Source organism: Cajanus cajan, chromosome 5 (genome assembly GCF_000230855.2).
Source record: "Cajanus cajan strain Asha chromosome 5, NIPB_CcT2T_4, whole genome shotgun sequence".
Taxonomy (NCBI): Eukaryota; Viridiplantae; Streptophyta; class Magnoliopsida; order Fabales; family Fabaceae; genus Cajanus; species Cajanus cajan.
The window spans coordinates 22045225-22063694 of NC_138521.1; positions in this window are offsets into that span (position 1 = coordinate 22045225).

Below are 18470 nucleotides of genomic sequence, written 5' to 3' on the forward strand. Positions count from 1 at the left end.
TCTGTATTTTGTTTCTGTTTTATTTTCTGTCTTTGTTTTCTGTTTTTGATGTTTTGCTGTTTTGTTGTTTTGAAATAGAAAATAGAATGAAAAAATTTTCTTATTTTTTTTCTTTGGATTTGTAAATGTATGGATTTAGAAAGTTGCATCATTTTTGTTGATTGGTTGAACATCATGAAGTGTAAATCATTTGTGCATTTTTAGTTTTGTAAGTTGATTTGAAAAATTAAAGTTTGATTCTTTGATAATAGAATTTTAACCTTGTGAGATTTGAGCCTATATTTGATGGGTGGAATACATCACTCCATTCCAATTTCTTTCTTGTGTGAATTTGCTCATGATTGCTAGATTACTCTAGGTTTTGCCTTAACTCTTTTGAAGCTTCTTGTTCACATGCTCTATTGATATGATTTAGGCATTTAGGCATTTGTTTCTTAAACTACTAGCCAAATAGCCTACCTTACAATTTTTTTCCCCTAGTTTCCCTCTTTGAGGCTTTATATCCCTTCTTTGATTTTAGCTCATTATAAGCCAAAAGTGAAAAACCATGATATCCCATAACCTTAGGGATTAAAGGAGCTTTGGAATTGTTTTGGGAATGAGTTCTTTATAAGTGTGGGGGTGCTTTTAGGGAATGCTTCTATATTGTTGATATTGAGTTATTTGGCACTTTAAAAAAAAAAAGGAAAAGAAAAAAAAAATAAGAAGAAAAAAATCAAAATAAATAAAATAAAAATTTTCCATTGGGAGGCAAAAATTCAAAATTCAAAACTGAAAATAAATAAATAAATAAATAAATACATATGACAATGGATAGCATAACAATTTATAGGAGTTTCTTCTAGGGGTAATCTTTATGCTTATTGAACCTATTCCCCATTGCTCCTCTTTTCTCTTTGGTTATAAAGCTTAAATGACATTTTTTTTCTTTTCTCATCTAACCTTTACCTTGGCCAAGTTACAACCTAATAAAAGTCCTATTGATCTTTAATTGCATGTGATTCAAGTTGTGAAATTTAGAGGTTTGTCAAAGCTTGGGTGTGCTAGTTCTACATGATGCATTTGAGTGTAAACACAAACTTAAACACTTGAGTGATGAGTGTAAACACTTCCTTGTGAGGGTTCTATTATTTTTGAATCATTCTTTAATTGAGCTTATCACCTTGCTAGCTTCTAATGTTGCATTTGTGTTCATGGATTGTTGTTTTACCTTGATGCTTGAATGTTGTATTCTTTCTTTCTTCTTATACATTTGTGAATTCATTAGAAAAATTTAAGAAGTTTTGCTCATTCTTTGATAAAGTTTTAGAAAAGTTGTATTAGAGTGATTTTTAGTTTTGCCCGGGAGTGCAAAAGATTAAGTGTGGGGGTATTTGATAGTAATATTTTAGTATATCTTTCTTTATGTGTTTTTACCTTATTTGATTCTTTTTAGTATCCTATATTCATGTTTTAGTTTAGATTTTCATTAGTGAATCATTTAGGAATTAGTTATAAATTTTACTAATTTTCCGTAAGAATTTCCTGTTTTGACACAGTTTCTTGTACAAGCCATATCTGGAGCTATTCAACTCGGAATTTGGCAAACTTGGTGTCCCTGTAAAGATAAGACAGAGATCTACAATTCTCATGTTGGACGAAAAACCCAGTTTGGACATTTTAAGACCCAAAATCGTGCTTTAAAGTCGCGGCTCTGCACTGAATTGTTCAGCTTGTCATGAAACTGATTAGTTTAGTTAATTAGGCTTTTCAATTGTAATTAGTGGACTGGACCTTTGGCTTTAGGCCCATTATTTTGTCTTTAAAACCATGTAATGACTCAGGAGTGGTGTCTTGAAAATTTTTTTGTTAGATTTTCAGATTGGAGATTACTTCCTGAAGAAGTTTCTCTTCCAAGTTCTCTCTTCTCTCTTTAGAAACTTTGCATCTTTCTCTCTCACTTCCTCTTACACGAATTTTTCTCTGTCTCACGGAATTTCTTCTCTCAATTGGAATTTGCTGCAACATGATAATGAGGCAAAGCTAATTCCTTAATCGGTTTAAGGTTTCAAGAACTACGGTAAATTTGAGTTTCTAATTTTTACCGAACGAATTCTTTCTTCTTCTTCTCCTCTTTTCTGTTTAGTTTAAATTCGGTTTTCATGATATTGAATCTCTGTTTTGATTCCTAATTTAAAATGAGAAGAAGTATTTTCTGATTAGAAATAACCTAAATCCCTAATTCAATCGGTTACTTTTCTTGAATTTTGTTGAAATTTGGAATGTGCGATTGTAGTTTCTGTTTTAATAAAATTCAAAATCTAGATTTAGAAAACTGTTTGGATTAATTTCGGATTGAATTAGATGGATTGAGAATTCGTATTCATTGTGAACAATGATGATTATACTGTAGGAATTGAAACCTTGAACTGAACTCTTATACTACTGAAATTTTGTGTTGATTTGATTTCTTTGCTTTCTTGATACTGTTCTAATTGTTTGTTTGAAAATTTCCCCCCGAGTTCTAAATTGATTTACATACATGATTAAATTCAAAATACAATGTGCTTGTGCTTTAGACGGGAATTCTTTTTCATACCTCCCGCCAGAAACTTCTCATAGTTGGTGTTCACTGGGTTCCTTTGACAGTCCCGGAAGGTAATCAGCTCTTCAAAATCCCCAAAATTGAAAGGTTGGGGTTTCTCCCGTCCAGTGCCACTTAGCCCCGCAGCAGCCTTCAATGTTGGCCCGTCCAACTTAATCAGCTTTCCTTTCACCACCGATTGCATGATGCCGTCGTTACTCGAGGCGAAACAGAGAAATAACCTGATTAACTCAGGATAGTAGGGACCCTCCATTTCCAAAAACTTGCCCAGTTCTTGGTGCTCTAGAAGGGTTGCAAAACTAAAACCCTCGTTCTTAAACCATTCAAGTTTAAGAGACTTCGGAGGAATGATTCTCCGCCCGGCATACCACTCAAAATAGTACTCTTGAGCCTTCTCATCAGCAAACCATTTCGTAATCAGTTGCCCAGAGGGTAGAGGACGTCTGCTCCCCCTCACTTCAAGCTTCTTTTGTCTCTTTGATGAAGATGCCATGAGTGGGTATTGAAGAAGATGAAGAAAATGAGAGATTTGAGAGGTTTTGAGAGGGTTAGGGTTTGTCGATTTGAGAGAGAATGAGAGAAAATGAGAGAAGAGAAGGTTTATGCCCTAACAGCTTCTGAGTGGGAGTTATAGGAGGTTCCAAGGGTTTGGCGCATATTTAACCGTTTAAATGTTTTAGGAATTTCAAAAACCGCCCAGATAATCGATTATTTATGCAAATAATCGATTATTTACATTAGCAAAATCCCCTTAAAAACGCAATCTGATATGGATAATCGATTATTTTCAAGATAATCGATTATTACAGAGGGTATCTTCTCCTAACACAGCTCAGATAATCGATTATTTACAGAATAATCGATTATTTCAGTGGCCTTTCAGATTCCACTACTCAGATAATCGATTATTTCCCAAGATAATCGATTATAACAGTGACTCTTTAGATTCTTCTTACCAGATAATCGATTATTTACAGAATAATCGATTATTCCAGTGGCTCTTTGAATTCTTCATGTTCCAGATAATCGATTATTATCCAAATAATCGATTATTTTCATGGGTTTACTTAAGATAATCGATTATATTTTAAGATAATCGATTATTCCAGAGAAGTTTTGCTTAGAAATTTTAACTTTTCAAGTTACACCAAATCAATTTGCCACTTGAATACTCTCTTCTAAACATCTCTAATTATCACTCTCAAAGCATAATCAATTCAAACATGATTCATTGATTATTCCTAATTCAATTCTCAATTGGTTGAATCTTTCCCTTGGTAGAGGTTTTGTAAAAATATCAGCTAGTTGTCTGCTAGTTTCTACAAACTCTACAAAACAATCATTCCTTTGAACATGATCTCTCAAAAAGTGGTGTCTTATCTCAATATGTTTTGTCCTAGAGTGCAAAATTGGATTCTTTGGTCAAATTTATTGCACTTGTATTGTCACACCACAAAGGAATTTTGTTCAGCTCAACTCCATAATCTCTTAATTGTTGTTTCATCTAAAGAATTTGAGCACAACAACTTCCAGCTGCTATATACTCAGCCTCAGCTGTACTCAAGGCAACACAAGCTTGCTTTTTGCTATGCCATGAAACAAGTGCACTACCTAGTAAGTGACAAGTTCCACTTGTGCTCTTTCTATCTAGTCTACACCCAGCATAGTCTGAATCTGAGTAGCCTATCAGACTTAGTGAGACTCCCTTTGGATACCACAACCCCACATTGGTTGTACCTTTCAAATACTTAAGGATTCTCTTCACACTCTTCATATGAGATTCTTTAGGATTAGCCTGAAATCTTGCACATAGGCACACAACAAACATTATATCAGGCCTACTTGCTGTCAAGTACAAGAGTGATGTAACACCCCAGCAACCCGCATATGGATATTGTCCGCTTTGGCCGCAGCCCTCACGGTTTTGCTTCTGGCAATGGCACGCATGCCACCCCAAAACGCGTCCACACAAGGAAGGTATCCACACCCATATATATGGCATGCTTCGTTCTCCTTCCTAACCGATGTGGGACTTCACAATCCACCCCCCTCATGGGAGTCCAGCGCCCTCGCTGGCACACCGGCCCGGGTCCAGGCTCTGATACCAAATGTAACACCCCAGCAACCCGCATGTGGATATTGTCCGCTTTGGCCGCAGCCCTCACGGTTTTGCTTCTGGCAATGGCACGCATGCCACCCCAAAACGCGTCCACACAAGGAAGGTATCCACACCCATATATATGGCATGCTTCGTTCTCCTTCCTAACCGATGTGGGACTTCTCAAATTCCTTTCTCATCTAAGTCAAGATTGCAATTATTTGATATGGGTGTGGCAGCCTCCTTACACCCTTCCATACCAAACTTTTTCAAAAGTTCATTGCAATACTTGCTTTGACTTATGAATATTCCATCATGCATTTGTTTGATTTGCAAACCCAAAAAGAATGCGAGCTCTCCCATCATTGACATCTCAAATTCTCCTTGCATAGTTTTAGCAAATTCTTTACAAAGAGAAGTATTTGTGGATCCAAACACAATATCATCCACATATATTTGTACATACATTATATCATTTTCAAACTTCTTGACAAACAATGTATTATCCACCTTTCCTCTTTCATAGTCATTCTCAATCAAAAATTTGCTCAACCTGTCATACCATGATCTCGGAGCTTGCTTCAAGCCATAGAGTGCCTTTTTAAGCTTGTACACATGATTAGGATTCTTAAAGTCCACAAAGCCAAGTGGTTGTTCAACATACACTTCCTCTTGTATCAACCCATTGAGGAAAGCACTCTTCACATCCATTTGATAAAGCTTGAAATTTTTTATAGAAGAATAAGCAAGAAGTAATCTAATGGCTTCTATCCTTGCTACAGGGGCAAAGGTCTCATCATAGTCAATTCCCTCTTCTTGGTTATACCCCTTAGCCACTAGTCTTGCCTTATTTCTTAGAATTATCCCAGATTCATCAAGCTTATTTCTAAAAACCCACTTGGTTCCAATAATAGGATAATCTTTTGGTAATGGCACTAAATCCCAAACTTCATTTCTTTCAAACTGATTTAGTTCCTCTTGCATTGCCATTAACCAATGTTCATCTTTTAGTGCTTCATCAATGCTCTTAGGTTCAACTTGTGACACAAATGCCATAGTGTTGCAAATATTCTTAATAGCACTCCTAGTTGAAACTCCCTTACCAATATTTCCAATTATGTTATCTATTGATAAGTCTCTAGAAGTCTTCCACTCTTTGGGCAATTGTTCACATGTTTCCCTTGCTTTCTCATGTGATTTACTCTCCTTAGACACTTCATTTGGTTCATTCTCCAATAGGGATTGATCAAGCAACTCATTTAAATCTTCAATTTCAGTTTTCCTTGTCTCTTGTTTATTAGACTCATCAAATACCACATGGACAGATTCTTCTACAACTAGAGTTCTCTTATTATAGATTCTATAAGCTTTACTATTTGTAGAGTATCCTAGAAAAATTGCCTCATCAGCCTTTGCATCAAACTTTCCAAGTTTCTCTTTCCCATTATTCAGCATATAGCACTTACACCCAAACACTCTAAAGTATGAAATGTTAGGCTTCCTTCCATTATATATTTCATAGGGTGTTTTCTTTAATATAGGTCGAATCAGAACTTTGTTTAACACATGACAAGCTGTGTTAATAGCATCAGCCCAAAAATATTTTGGCAAGTTTGTTTCATTTAACATTGTCCTAGCAAGTTCTTCTAAGGACCTATTTTTCCTCTCAACAACCCCATTTTGTTGAGGTGTCCTAGGTGCTGAGAAATTATGGTTTATGCCATGTTCCTCACAGAATTTCTGAAACATCATGTTTTGAAACTCACCTCCATGGTCACTTCTTATAGAGGTAATGTTTGAACACTTCTCATTTTGAACAAGCTTGGCAAATTTTCTAAAAGCATTAAAAGCATCATTTTTGTTTGCAAGAAACATAAACCATGTGTATCTTGAGTAGTCATCAACAATCATTAAGCCATAGTAGTTTCCGCCTAAGCTCATGGTTCTTGAGGGACCAAACAAATCCATGTGAATTAATTGCAAAGGTCTAGTTGTGGAAATCTGATTTTTGCTTTTAAAGCTAGCCTTCACTTGCTTGCCCTTTTGACAAGCATCACATAATTTGTCCTTTCCAAACTTGAGTTTAGGTAGACCAATCACTAATTCTTTCCTACTCAACTTATTCAAATGATCCATATGAATATGTGCAGCTCTCCTATGCCAAAGCCATATGTTTTCTTCTTGAGTTATTAAGCACTTAGTGTTTGAAATTGCTATAGAGTGTTCTAAGTCAAGCATGTATATATTGTCAATCCTTTTTCCTATGAATCTGATTTCTTTAGTCTTTTTATCACATATCAAGCAACATGTATTATCAAATTCAATTCTAAAACCTTTATCACTTAGTTGACTTATACTCAGCAAATTATGTTTTAAACCATCAACACGCAATACATTTTCAATCAATGTTTGAGAGGAGGAATTACCAACATTGCCATGGCCAAGAATTTTTCCTTTGTTGTTGTCACCATAGGTAACATACCCTTCATTCTTCAATTTCAGACTTGAGAATTTTGAAGGATCCCCAGTCATATGCCTTGAGCAGCCACTATCAAGATACCAAAGTAGATTTTTGGCCCTCAAGCATTCCTACAACAAAGATTCAAAGAAAAAATTTAGGTACCCATGTGGAGGGTCCTTGTTGGTTAGTTCTCAGCCTTTGACTCTTTTCAACCCAAACCATCTCTCCATTTGGAACTCCATATTTTCTAGAATAGCAGTTCCTAATTGTATGGCCTCTCACTACAAGAAAATTCGCTATTACAGATGGCCAAAATCCGTGGGAAATGCCAAAAATCCGTGGGAAATAGTGCATTTCTGACGGACACTAATCCGTCGGTAAATTGCTCGTCTGAAATATTTACGGACGAATTTTTATTCGTGGGTAACTTTTCGACGGATTTTCCCACGGATTTATTCGTGGGTAATTAATTACCCACGGATTTACCCACGGATATATCCGTGGGAAATTTCCCACGGATTTATCTGTGGGAAATTACCCTGAAGGAATTTTTCGTCGAAAATTATAATTTTTTTTAATTTTAATAAATTTATTAATGTAACAACCCTCATATTTGACCTCTCAAGGGTTCTATTTCACGATATTTCATTATGCAATTTCTGGGAAACTTCCCAGAAAGTCACCCATCTCAGTACTACTCCAGCTCAAGCACGTTTAACTGTGAAGTTCTTATGAGTAAGCTACCAAAATATATATGTATGTTGTCAGTATAACTTGTACAAATTAATTCATTTAAGTCATCCTCAAATATACAATCTCATATTTGTACTATAATAATAATATATAATAATTTTATATTACAAATAATAATAATTAATAATAATAATAATAATAGATTTAATTATTATTTATTTATATCTACTTACTTTTATAAGTAATATCTACTTATTTTTATTTAAAATTATAATTTAAATTATTTAATTTTATAATTTATAATGATAATATAATTTATAAAATTATAAAGATTTATTTGTTACATACTTATAAATTAAATTTTAATATTTTAAATAAATTATTAATTAATTTAATATATTTATTTACCTTAAATCAAACATATAAAATTCAAAAAATGTATTTATCCTTGTTTTTTTTCTTCTAATTATCAACTATTAATAAAATACTAACTTAAAATCTTATCTAATTATATATAATATTCTCATATCAAATTTAAAACCAGATATTAGTTATACAAAAATATTAAGATCATATAGTAAATTGTCAATAAGATTCTAGTTAAATAATTTAAAATAATTAATGTTTCAATTATATTGTTAATTAGCAAATAATTTATTTCAAAACTAATTAATTTTTTATATTAATTATTAGTAAAATTTAATAAATTTTAATTTAACAATTAATTGGATCGATAAAATTCAACACACACCATGAGTTATTGAGCGGAATAACTTTACCAAGAGTTATTTTGTAAGTTATCTTAAATCAAACATATAAAATTCAAAAAAAGTATTTATCCTTGTTTTAATTTTTAATTATCAACCATTAATAAAATATTAACTTAAAATATTATCTAATAATATCATAATATTTTCATATCAAATTTAAAACTAGTTCTTACATTTTTCGACAAATATAAATTTGTCTGAAATATTTCATCAATAATATAGCTTTTCCTACAAAAATTTTCTCATCAAAAATATAAATTTTCCAATAGATTTAATTTTGTTTTATAAGAAATTATCTTCGATTAATATAACATTTTGTATATATGATTTAAGAGTAAAAGATTTTTAATTTAACGGTTAAATTTATAAAATTCACATTTAATATAAAGTTATACGTCATCTTGTAACTGATTTTGTCTAAAAAATAATAGATAATCATACCCTTAACTGATTTTTCTTTTATATATTCTAATTTTATTTGTAATAATATGGTTATATATTTAAATAGTTTAATTTTAATAATTTTTTAAGTATATTTTTATCTTTTCACTTAAAATATTTGAATTTCTATATTTTAATTTAAATTATTTTTTAAGTATATTTTTGTCTTAAATTTTTGAATTTCTATATTGTAATTTTAATAAATTTTTATTTCTATTATTTATTAATTCTTTTCTTTTTTAATGTTTTATAACATTATTAAAATTTTATAATTTTAATCTTTCTAATTTTATCTTACTTTTTATTTTATAAATATAATTTGGATTATTCATTTTATAATTAAATTAATTTTTTAAGTTTTTTATGAGTTTACATTATAAAAATGTATTGAAACCCTTCAATCTTTATGAATGAACTTGTTTTGATTTACATAATTATAATTGATTTAATATCTTTAAATAGGATAATTATTTAATACAATTTTGAATTAAAAACAAATTCACAGAATTTCCCATGGATTTGTCCGTGGGTAATTTCCCACGGACTAATCCATGAGAAATTCTGTGAAATTTTTTTTTAATTCAAAATTGTATTAAATAATTATCCTATTTAAAGATATTAAATCAATTATAATTATGTAAATCAAAACAAGTTCATTCACTGCTTCAAAAAAAAAAACAAGTTCATTCATACAAAATAAAATGTCATACATAAAAAATAAAGTTTAGGAGCTCAAATTTAAATATAACATATAGTACGATCAGTAGAATTATAACATAATGTTTAATAATCAGAATATTCATGTTGTTGCTATCAAATAATCAAAGATTGAGGGGTTTTAATACATTCTTAGAATGTAAACTCATAAAAAATTTTAAAAAAATTAATTTAATTATAAAATGAGTAATCCAAATTATATTTATAAAATAAAAAGTAAGATAAAATTATAAATAAAATTATAAAATTTTAATAGTTATAAAACATTAAAAAAGAAAAGAATTAATAAATAATAGAAATAAAAAATTATTAAAATTAAAATATAGAAATTCAAAAATTTAAGACAAAAAGACAAAAATATACTTAAAAAATAATTCAAATTAAAATATAGAAATTCAAATATTTTAAGTCAAAAGACAAAAATATACTTAAAAAATTATTAACATTAAACTATTTAAATATATAATCATATTATTACAAATAAAATTAGAATATATAAAATAAAAACCAGTTAAGGGTATGATTATCTATTATTTTTTAGACAAAATCAGTTACAAGATGACGTATATTTCCATTTATCTATTACTATAGATAATCTAACAACTATATATTTAACTATTTTTCTTCCATTCATTTTCTCTTTCTTTATCTCTACTTTCTATATATAGATCCATTGAAGTTTTAAATACTCATATTTATACTCGTTACTTTGTATTTTACTGATTTACTTAAATATAAAATTCAGAAATCAATAAAATGTAAATTTAAGAAATTACTACAACTTAAAGAGATATTTTTAAATTAATCATAATAGGAACAAAATTAATTATTTAGTGTAATTATTTTAATTTTAATGTTTTAAGTTTTAAATAAAGAAGATTTAATCTAGAAAAAATTTTATTAACCCCTACTTGAAGTTTTTCTCAATAACGTCATACGTATATATCTTCTCAAATTTTTAAGTGAGTATTAATTTTCTTATTTATTTATTTAAGTGGCACATAAAGATAATACTATTTATATACTAATAAGAGAAAATAATTTATTAATACAAATATCATTAATTAAATGAGATTTGATCTCTTATTTCATTATTTCAACTTTTTTGAAATTTATTTTAAATATCATGCACACTGTGATTTAAAAAATATATTAAATTTAAGTAATAATTTTGAAAATGAATTGAAAAAAATCTTATTTTCAAAATTGAAGATCAATGAAAGTTTTCATGAAAATGACATGCATAGTATTGGATGTAATTTATAAATAAATGATAGATACATATATATGATATTTGCAGAACATAATTTAACTTTTTTCCCCCTTATTTAATTAATAACGTTATTTTCAAAGAGATGAGTGATTTTTAATAATTAAATAAAAGATATGGTATTCTTAAATTTGGACGTCATGTGTTGGTATTTTAAGTAAAAAAAACACATTTATGCTAATTAGTTTATAATTTATAATAACCTAAACATATAATTATATATAGGTAATATAATATAAGTCATACCTCACACACTTTGATTTATATTTATCTTATTTATATTTTGAAAACACCCATATAATAATGAAAATATTATATAGTGCATTGTTGTGTGTATTGATGCGATTAGGATTGGTTGCATTTGAAAAATAATTGGCTTAAATTTTATTTAATAATTTCAGACGAATTTAAATCCGTGGGAAATTCTGTTCAGAAATTTCAGAAGGATTTAAATCCGTGGGAAACTCTGTTCAGAAATTTCAGACGGATTTAAATCCGTGGGAAATTCTGTTCAAAAATTTCAGACAGATTTAAATCCGTGGGAAACTCTGTTTAGAAATTTCAGACAGATTTAAATCCGTGGGAAACTCTGTTCAGAAATTTCAGGAATTTCAGACGGATTTAAATCCGTGGGAAATTCTGTTCAGAAATTTCAGACAGATTTAAATCCGTGGTAAATTCTCTCAGAAATTTCAGACGGATTTAAATCCATGGGAAATTTCGTCAGAAATATTAGACGGATTTAAATCCGTCAGAAATTCCGTCGGAAATTCCATCATTTAAAAATCCGTCGAAAATTCCGTTGAAAATTTCCCACAATCTAAATCCGTGGGAAATTTCCGACGGATTTTTTTCCGTGGGAAATTTAACTTTTTCTTGTAGTGTCTTTTACAGCAATAAAAACAAGTTGTTTGTCTAGAGAAATTGCTTTTATATTTTCTAAAGTTTTGGTTTCTCACAAAAGCTTCTTTCTTTGACTTAAATGGCATGCTCATGCTTTGATTAAAACCAAGTCCACTCCTATCAAAAGTGTTTCTTTGTTTTCCCAAAAGAATGTTTAAGTTTGAATTTCCATTTGTGAACTTTGCAAGAGTGGATTTCAAATCATCATTTTCTCTTTCAAAAATTTTGCAATGTTCACAAGCATCTTTTGAGGAAGTGGAGTTTTCAGAATGAGCTTCATTAAAGTTAAACATAGTTTGAAGATTTTCATGCTCACGCTTTAAATCCTCAAGCTCTTGTTCAGCTTTAATTAAGGCATTTTCATACCATTTCAGCTTGTTTTTCAACTTTGAATTTAAGGCTCCTAATTTGACAACTTCTTCATGAATTTGTATAAAAGCTTATTGGAGTTGATCATAGTCCGAATTGGATTCAAGGTCAGAATCACTTACAATTGTGTCTTGTTCAGTTCCAGCCATCAAGCACAAGTTATTCTCCTCACATTCGGATTCATCACTTGATGTGCTTGAGTCATTATCTTCCCAAGCAATGTAGGCTTTCTTCCCTTTTCCATTTCTCTTGCTTTTCTTCTCCTCTTGTTGCTTCTTCAAGAAGTTTGGACACTCAGCTTTCATGTGTCCCGGTTTTCCACATTCAAAGCAATTGAAGGAGGATGTGCTTGCTTCCTCTTTCTTGTTTGTCTTTTTATTGAATTTGTAGGGGGAATTCTTCTTTCTTCTTATGAATTTTCTGAACTTCTTCACCAGCAGATTGAAGTTCTCGGTTTCGGAATCATCGGAGTTTGTTTCTTCGCACACCTCTTTTCCTTTGGCAGATTTCAAGGATTTCAATGACACTCCTTTGCCTTTCTTATCTTGCTGCTCATGTTCATCAAATATGTGCAGCTTTTGCTCATGCTCTCTCAGCTTCCCAAAGAGAGTAGCTAATGTCAAGGAGGTCAAATCCTCCGATTCTTCAATGGCTGTCACCTTTGCTTGCCATGATCTGTCCAAGCATTGCAGCACTTTTAAATTCAGCTCTTCTTTCTCAAATTTCCTGCTAAGGTCAACAAGGTGATTTATCAAGTGTGTAAATCTCTTTTGAAAATCAGAAATAGATTCACCGTTTTGCATTCTAAATAGCTCATATTCTCTAATGAGAGTATGCTTTCTTGATCTCTTTACATCACTTGTTCCTTCATGAGTGACTTGCAAAGTATCCCACATTTCTTTAGCAGATATGCATTGTGAAATTCTAAAAAATTCATCAATAGACAATGCAGATGTTATGATGTTTTTGGCTCTCTTATCATGTTGGGCTCTTTTCTTTTCCTCATCACTCCATTCACTCCAATGTTTTTCCTTCAGCTCATCACCATCTTTTTTCATAGGGATATAGGGTCCATTTTCTATAGCATCCCATACAGCAATATCAATAGCTTCAATGAAAATTCTCATCCTAATTTTCCAGTAGACATAGTTTTCACCATTGAAAATAGGAGGTCTATGAATAGACACACCCTCACCATAGGGTAGGTTGTTATTGGCCATTTTTGAAATCTTGAATAACTCTCAAGAACCTTGCTCTAGATACCAATTGTTAGAAAAGAATGGCACAATCCAAGAGGGGGGGTGAATTGGATTCTATGACCCTTTTAAAAATTATCAGAGTATTTAGGATCTTTATTTCTCTAAAACTTTTCTAAGACTGAATTTTCAAATGAAGCTCCTTTAAAGACTTGTTATGGAAGTATGAATGATATATGCTTTCTTGATTACAAAATAGTGAGGTTCAAATGTAATGCTCTAATTCAAATTAAACCATCAATATTCACACACACAAGTTAATCAAGAATTATCTTCTTTAATATTCAATTAAGCAATTACTCAAAGTAAAAGATAAAGGTAGAAGAAGATTGCACAAGTCTTTTATACTGGTTCAGCCACTCCACATGTGACCTACATCCAGTCCTTAATCAGCACCTAATCAAGATTTGTTCCACTATCTCAAGGAAGAAGGTTTACAACACACACACATGCATATACTTCAACACAAAAGATAACCACTTTCTTGACCCCAAGAAAGCACCCCTTGTAGAAACCCACTACAAGAAACCTTATCACTTGAGAAACCCTTCTCAAGATTTTACAATTATTCACACAGAATAAAGGAACGAATTCACCTGGAATTCTTTGACACAAATCTTAATCTTCCCCTTTCAAGAATGATATGATGATGATGATCTCCTTTCAATGTTTTTCATAAACGTTTCTCTTCTTGGATTCACAAAGAAAACTCTCCAAGATGTCACAAAGACTCCACAAAAACGTTTTTCTCAATTTGATTATCAGTTCTAACTCTTTTCTGAAGTTTCTCAAAGTTCAAACTATTTATAAAAGTCTCAGACGCAGATAATCGATTATTTTAAAGAATAATCGATTATTTTGTTCTTCAGGTTTTCTGGAAATCAACCAAGAACAATATAATCGATTATTTTGCTAGATAATTGATTATTCCAGAGAGTTGTTTCTGGGATAATCGATTATTTTGGCAAATAATCGATTATTGCAGCAAGGCATCCCATTTTGCCTGTTGCTGGAATAATCGATTATATTTAACGATAATCGATTATTTTGAGTTAGTTTTCAAAACTTCGTTTTAAGTCTCAAAATAACTTTCCAACCTTTTCACTCATCATCATATACTCTCTACTTAGCTCAGATATAGATTTTGCTTATGCACAAAGCATACTAAGCACACACAACATAAAAACTCATTCAAAACACTTTATTTTCTAAACTCTATTACATAGCATTTTCTTGACTTTGTTTTTGTGCATCCAAGTTGTTCTTCCAAGTTGTTGTTGTACACACATGTTGTGATCATCAAAACTTCTTTAAGCTTCAAGCTCTCCTAAGCTCAACAGTTTCTCGTTTAGTGAAGCCTTTATTTGCTAGATGGTGATTTTGGTGTTGTGTTTTGTGCGTCTTATGACCTTGGAGGCTAGAAAATGGGAGTGTTGTGAGGTCCAAGTGTGGACTATGTTGTTCTTGTTCTAGTTTGGGATGAGTGATGAGTTATAGATAGCCTTGAGGGCTAGGTACAAGAGGCTTTTGCTTGGACGACCATCCTTGAAGACCATAGAACCTTTGACAAGGTCTATGGTTAATAGGCTAGAAGAAGTTACTAAAAAGGATGTGTTGCTTAAACCTGTGCTTATCATGAGCATAAAGTATGTGTTTTCTTCCTAGTTGCATAGCCTTCTATTGTATATACTTTGTATAGTTTGTTTTCCATTCCTTTGTATGTAGTAGTTAAATATATAAGTTGTTTTTACCCTTGTATTTAGGCGTGCATGTTTTCTTTTTTGTAGATCTTGCCTTTAGGAGTTAGACACATGTTCCTTATTGAAATGTATTCCTTTTGACCTTGTATTCATGGTCACCATTTTTATTTTTCTTGAGTTTTAAAAGTTGGAGTGGAAATAGTCATTATAATGGTGTAGCAATAGCCATTATAGACGGTGTAGAAGTAGTAAAGGTGTGGAAATAGCCAAAGGTGATATTAGACTTGTTTTTCTTATGTTGACCCAAAGAATTAATTTGTCTTGGTTTAACCTTCATTTGGTTAACCAAAGTAAACCAATTCATTGTTTTTGGTTCGGCCAAGACAAGCCAAAGGCCACCTTGGTTGCCCATTTTGGCTACTTCTCACCTTGGAACTACTTCTCCAACCACCTAGAGATAAGAGGACACTTGGCACTTACTCATTGGCTCTTCTAGATCTTAATGTTTCTTACTTGTCTAGTAGAGCTTGTTTGTGTTTGGTGGATCTAGATCTAAGTGTATCCTTGTCTCCTAGATGTCTAGCTTCTTTTCCAAGCTACCTCTACTCTATATATAGGTATTTGGAACCATTTGTACATAAATTTTGAGCATTTATTACGATTCGATGAAATTCTCCATTAGAATTCTTTATCTCAAAAGCTTAAATCTCTCTTTGATTTACTTCTAATTATTTTATCATCTTCCTAAGAGTGTGGTGAGATTTGAAGTGGTTTATCTTCTTCCTTGAAGTGGCACCACTTGAAGAGAGTCCTTCACCACTGAAGGTGATCTCAAAGATCTCTTCCTCCATTAGAAACCTTGAAGAAGCTTGAGGAGTGTCAAGAAAGAAAAGATCTAGGAGGAAACTTGAAGGAGAAGTTAGAACAATCTAGTTCCTCTCAAGGTTTCCATCATTTGGTATCAAGAGCAAGGTTTTCTTGGTAAACTATATCCATAGCTTCTTTGAGTCTTTTGATTCAATCCATGAGTTTGCTCTTGATTGTATTGTGTTTGTATGGATTAGAATTGTTCTTGTGTCACATATATAAATCTATAAAACAATTCACTTTATCTTGTAGTTTTTGATTCATGCATCTATTCATATGAATCTTCATTGTGTGCTTTAGGTATTCTATAAACTGGTATTTTCTTTTAAGTACTGCTTATATCTTGATTGAATCCATTAAAATTCAATCAAAACAAAAATCCTAAAACAAAAGTGTATGATTAAGTGTTTATTCAATTTTTATTCCACGTAGTTTTGTGTAGGTGTCTTGTTTAGTCCTTATATGTCATTACCTCCATTATGTGCCTTTTTTTTAATAGTTGAACATTACTCTCTGTTTTGTGTCATAAACATTGTGTTTTGCACCTAATACAAATCTTAGAAGTGTTCATTATATGAATTATATGCATGTTATTAGATATCGCATGTTCTAGTGTCATATTTTTATGAACTTTATTTGATAATTCTTACTTAGTAATTTAAGATTAGCAATTCCTTGAGTCTTTTCTACTTTAATTGAACCTTAAAACCTAAATAGAAAGTGTGAAAGAAATAATAAATAGAACTGTACAAAACGTAGAGAAAATTAGAACCAAAAACTAGTCTTAAATGTCTTTAAAACTTTTCTAGTACACTCACACTTTCTATAGCATTTTCTCCACCACTACTAAGCCATTTGTTCCCAGTTTTATCCTTTGTTTTTAGTTTTCACATTCAATTTTTTTAAATAAGAAAAAAGGAAGAAAGATCCAAGAAGGAAGCCAAAGAAAAAGAACAAAGGTATACAAAAGTTTGTGAAAAAGTGAGGGGAAAAAAAAACAAAACAGATTTTAGAGCACTTGGCATTATATTTTTTGAATTTATTTCTTGGATTTACTATATGTTTTTAGTGGCTGGACATTGTCTCAACCCGAAAATTTCCGATCTTGCAAACTATGGTTTAGACATCTTTTGAAAATCTCATCAATTAAAGAATGCTCGGACACCAGACTAATCCTTAATCAATGGTTTTGAAAATAGGTTCATGGAGTCGCCACCAATGTTTTATTCAAAACATTGGAAAAAGAAAAGGTTTTTTTTAGGTCCAATAATGACCTTGATAACCAGAATTGGATTCGGGGGTCGATTACGTGTAGAAAAGGTATTAAGCACCCCTACAACGCCCTAAATCGGTACCCTATGATGAAATTAACAGGATAAGAATTAATAAATTAAATATTGAATCCCCTTTATTAATGTTTATTTACATGCTTAAAATATAAATTAAGCGATTAACCCTAAAATATCTATATTATGACGTTTATTATAACAAAAAAAAGACAAAGATGAGAAATAAAAGGGAGAGAAGAAGATTGACTGAAATACCTCTTGAACAAGCTTTATTAAATCTTCAAATATGGAGAATATGCTTTGTGGCGACCTTTCACACTACATTATGCCTCACAGATCTCAAGAAATACAATAGGAGAGAGAGAGAAGATAGAGATGCGACACAAATCTCAAGAAATACAATAGAAGGGAGAGAGATAGAGAATTTTCGTGCTCAAAAGAGTCTTATTCGAAATTTCTCTGGCCGCGCCATGAGAACTGTGCTCGAGTCTTCTATTTATAGGCATCAGAAGGGAGACAGAACGGCCCGTTCCGGATTCAGAACAGCCCATTCTGGGCTAATCCATTATGGGTAAAATAAGAAACTGGAATGGCCCGTTTTGGGTTTGAATTTTACTTACAACAAGATGTTCTGGAACGGCCCGTTCCAAACTAGAGTTTTAGGCCCATTTGATGATTTGGAACGGCTCCTTCCAGTTTTAGAACGGCCCGTTCTGGGCAAGTTTTTTATAGGTAAAATAAGAAATTGGAATAGCTTGTTCCTAAAGTGGAACGGCCTATTCTGGGTTCAAATCTTGCTTATAACAACCTGTTTTGGAACGGGCCATTCTATTTTGGGAACAGCCCGTTCTGGGCTATCAGAACCAGCTTATTTAGGCTTTAGGTCTTCTGATGTCATGTCTTGTTGTTTCCATGCTTCGGGAGCTCCTTTCCTTGATAATAGATGACTATTTCATTTCTTTTGTGAGCCCGGACGAAATTGGGTGTCTACAGCTGCCCCTCTTCACTCGTCCTTTGGAATAGCTATGTGTTGCTTTGCCAAAGGCAAGTAA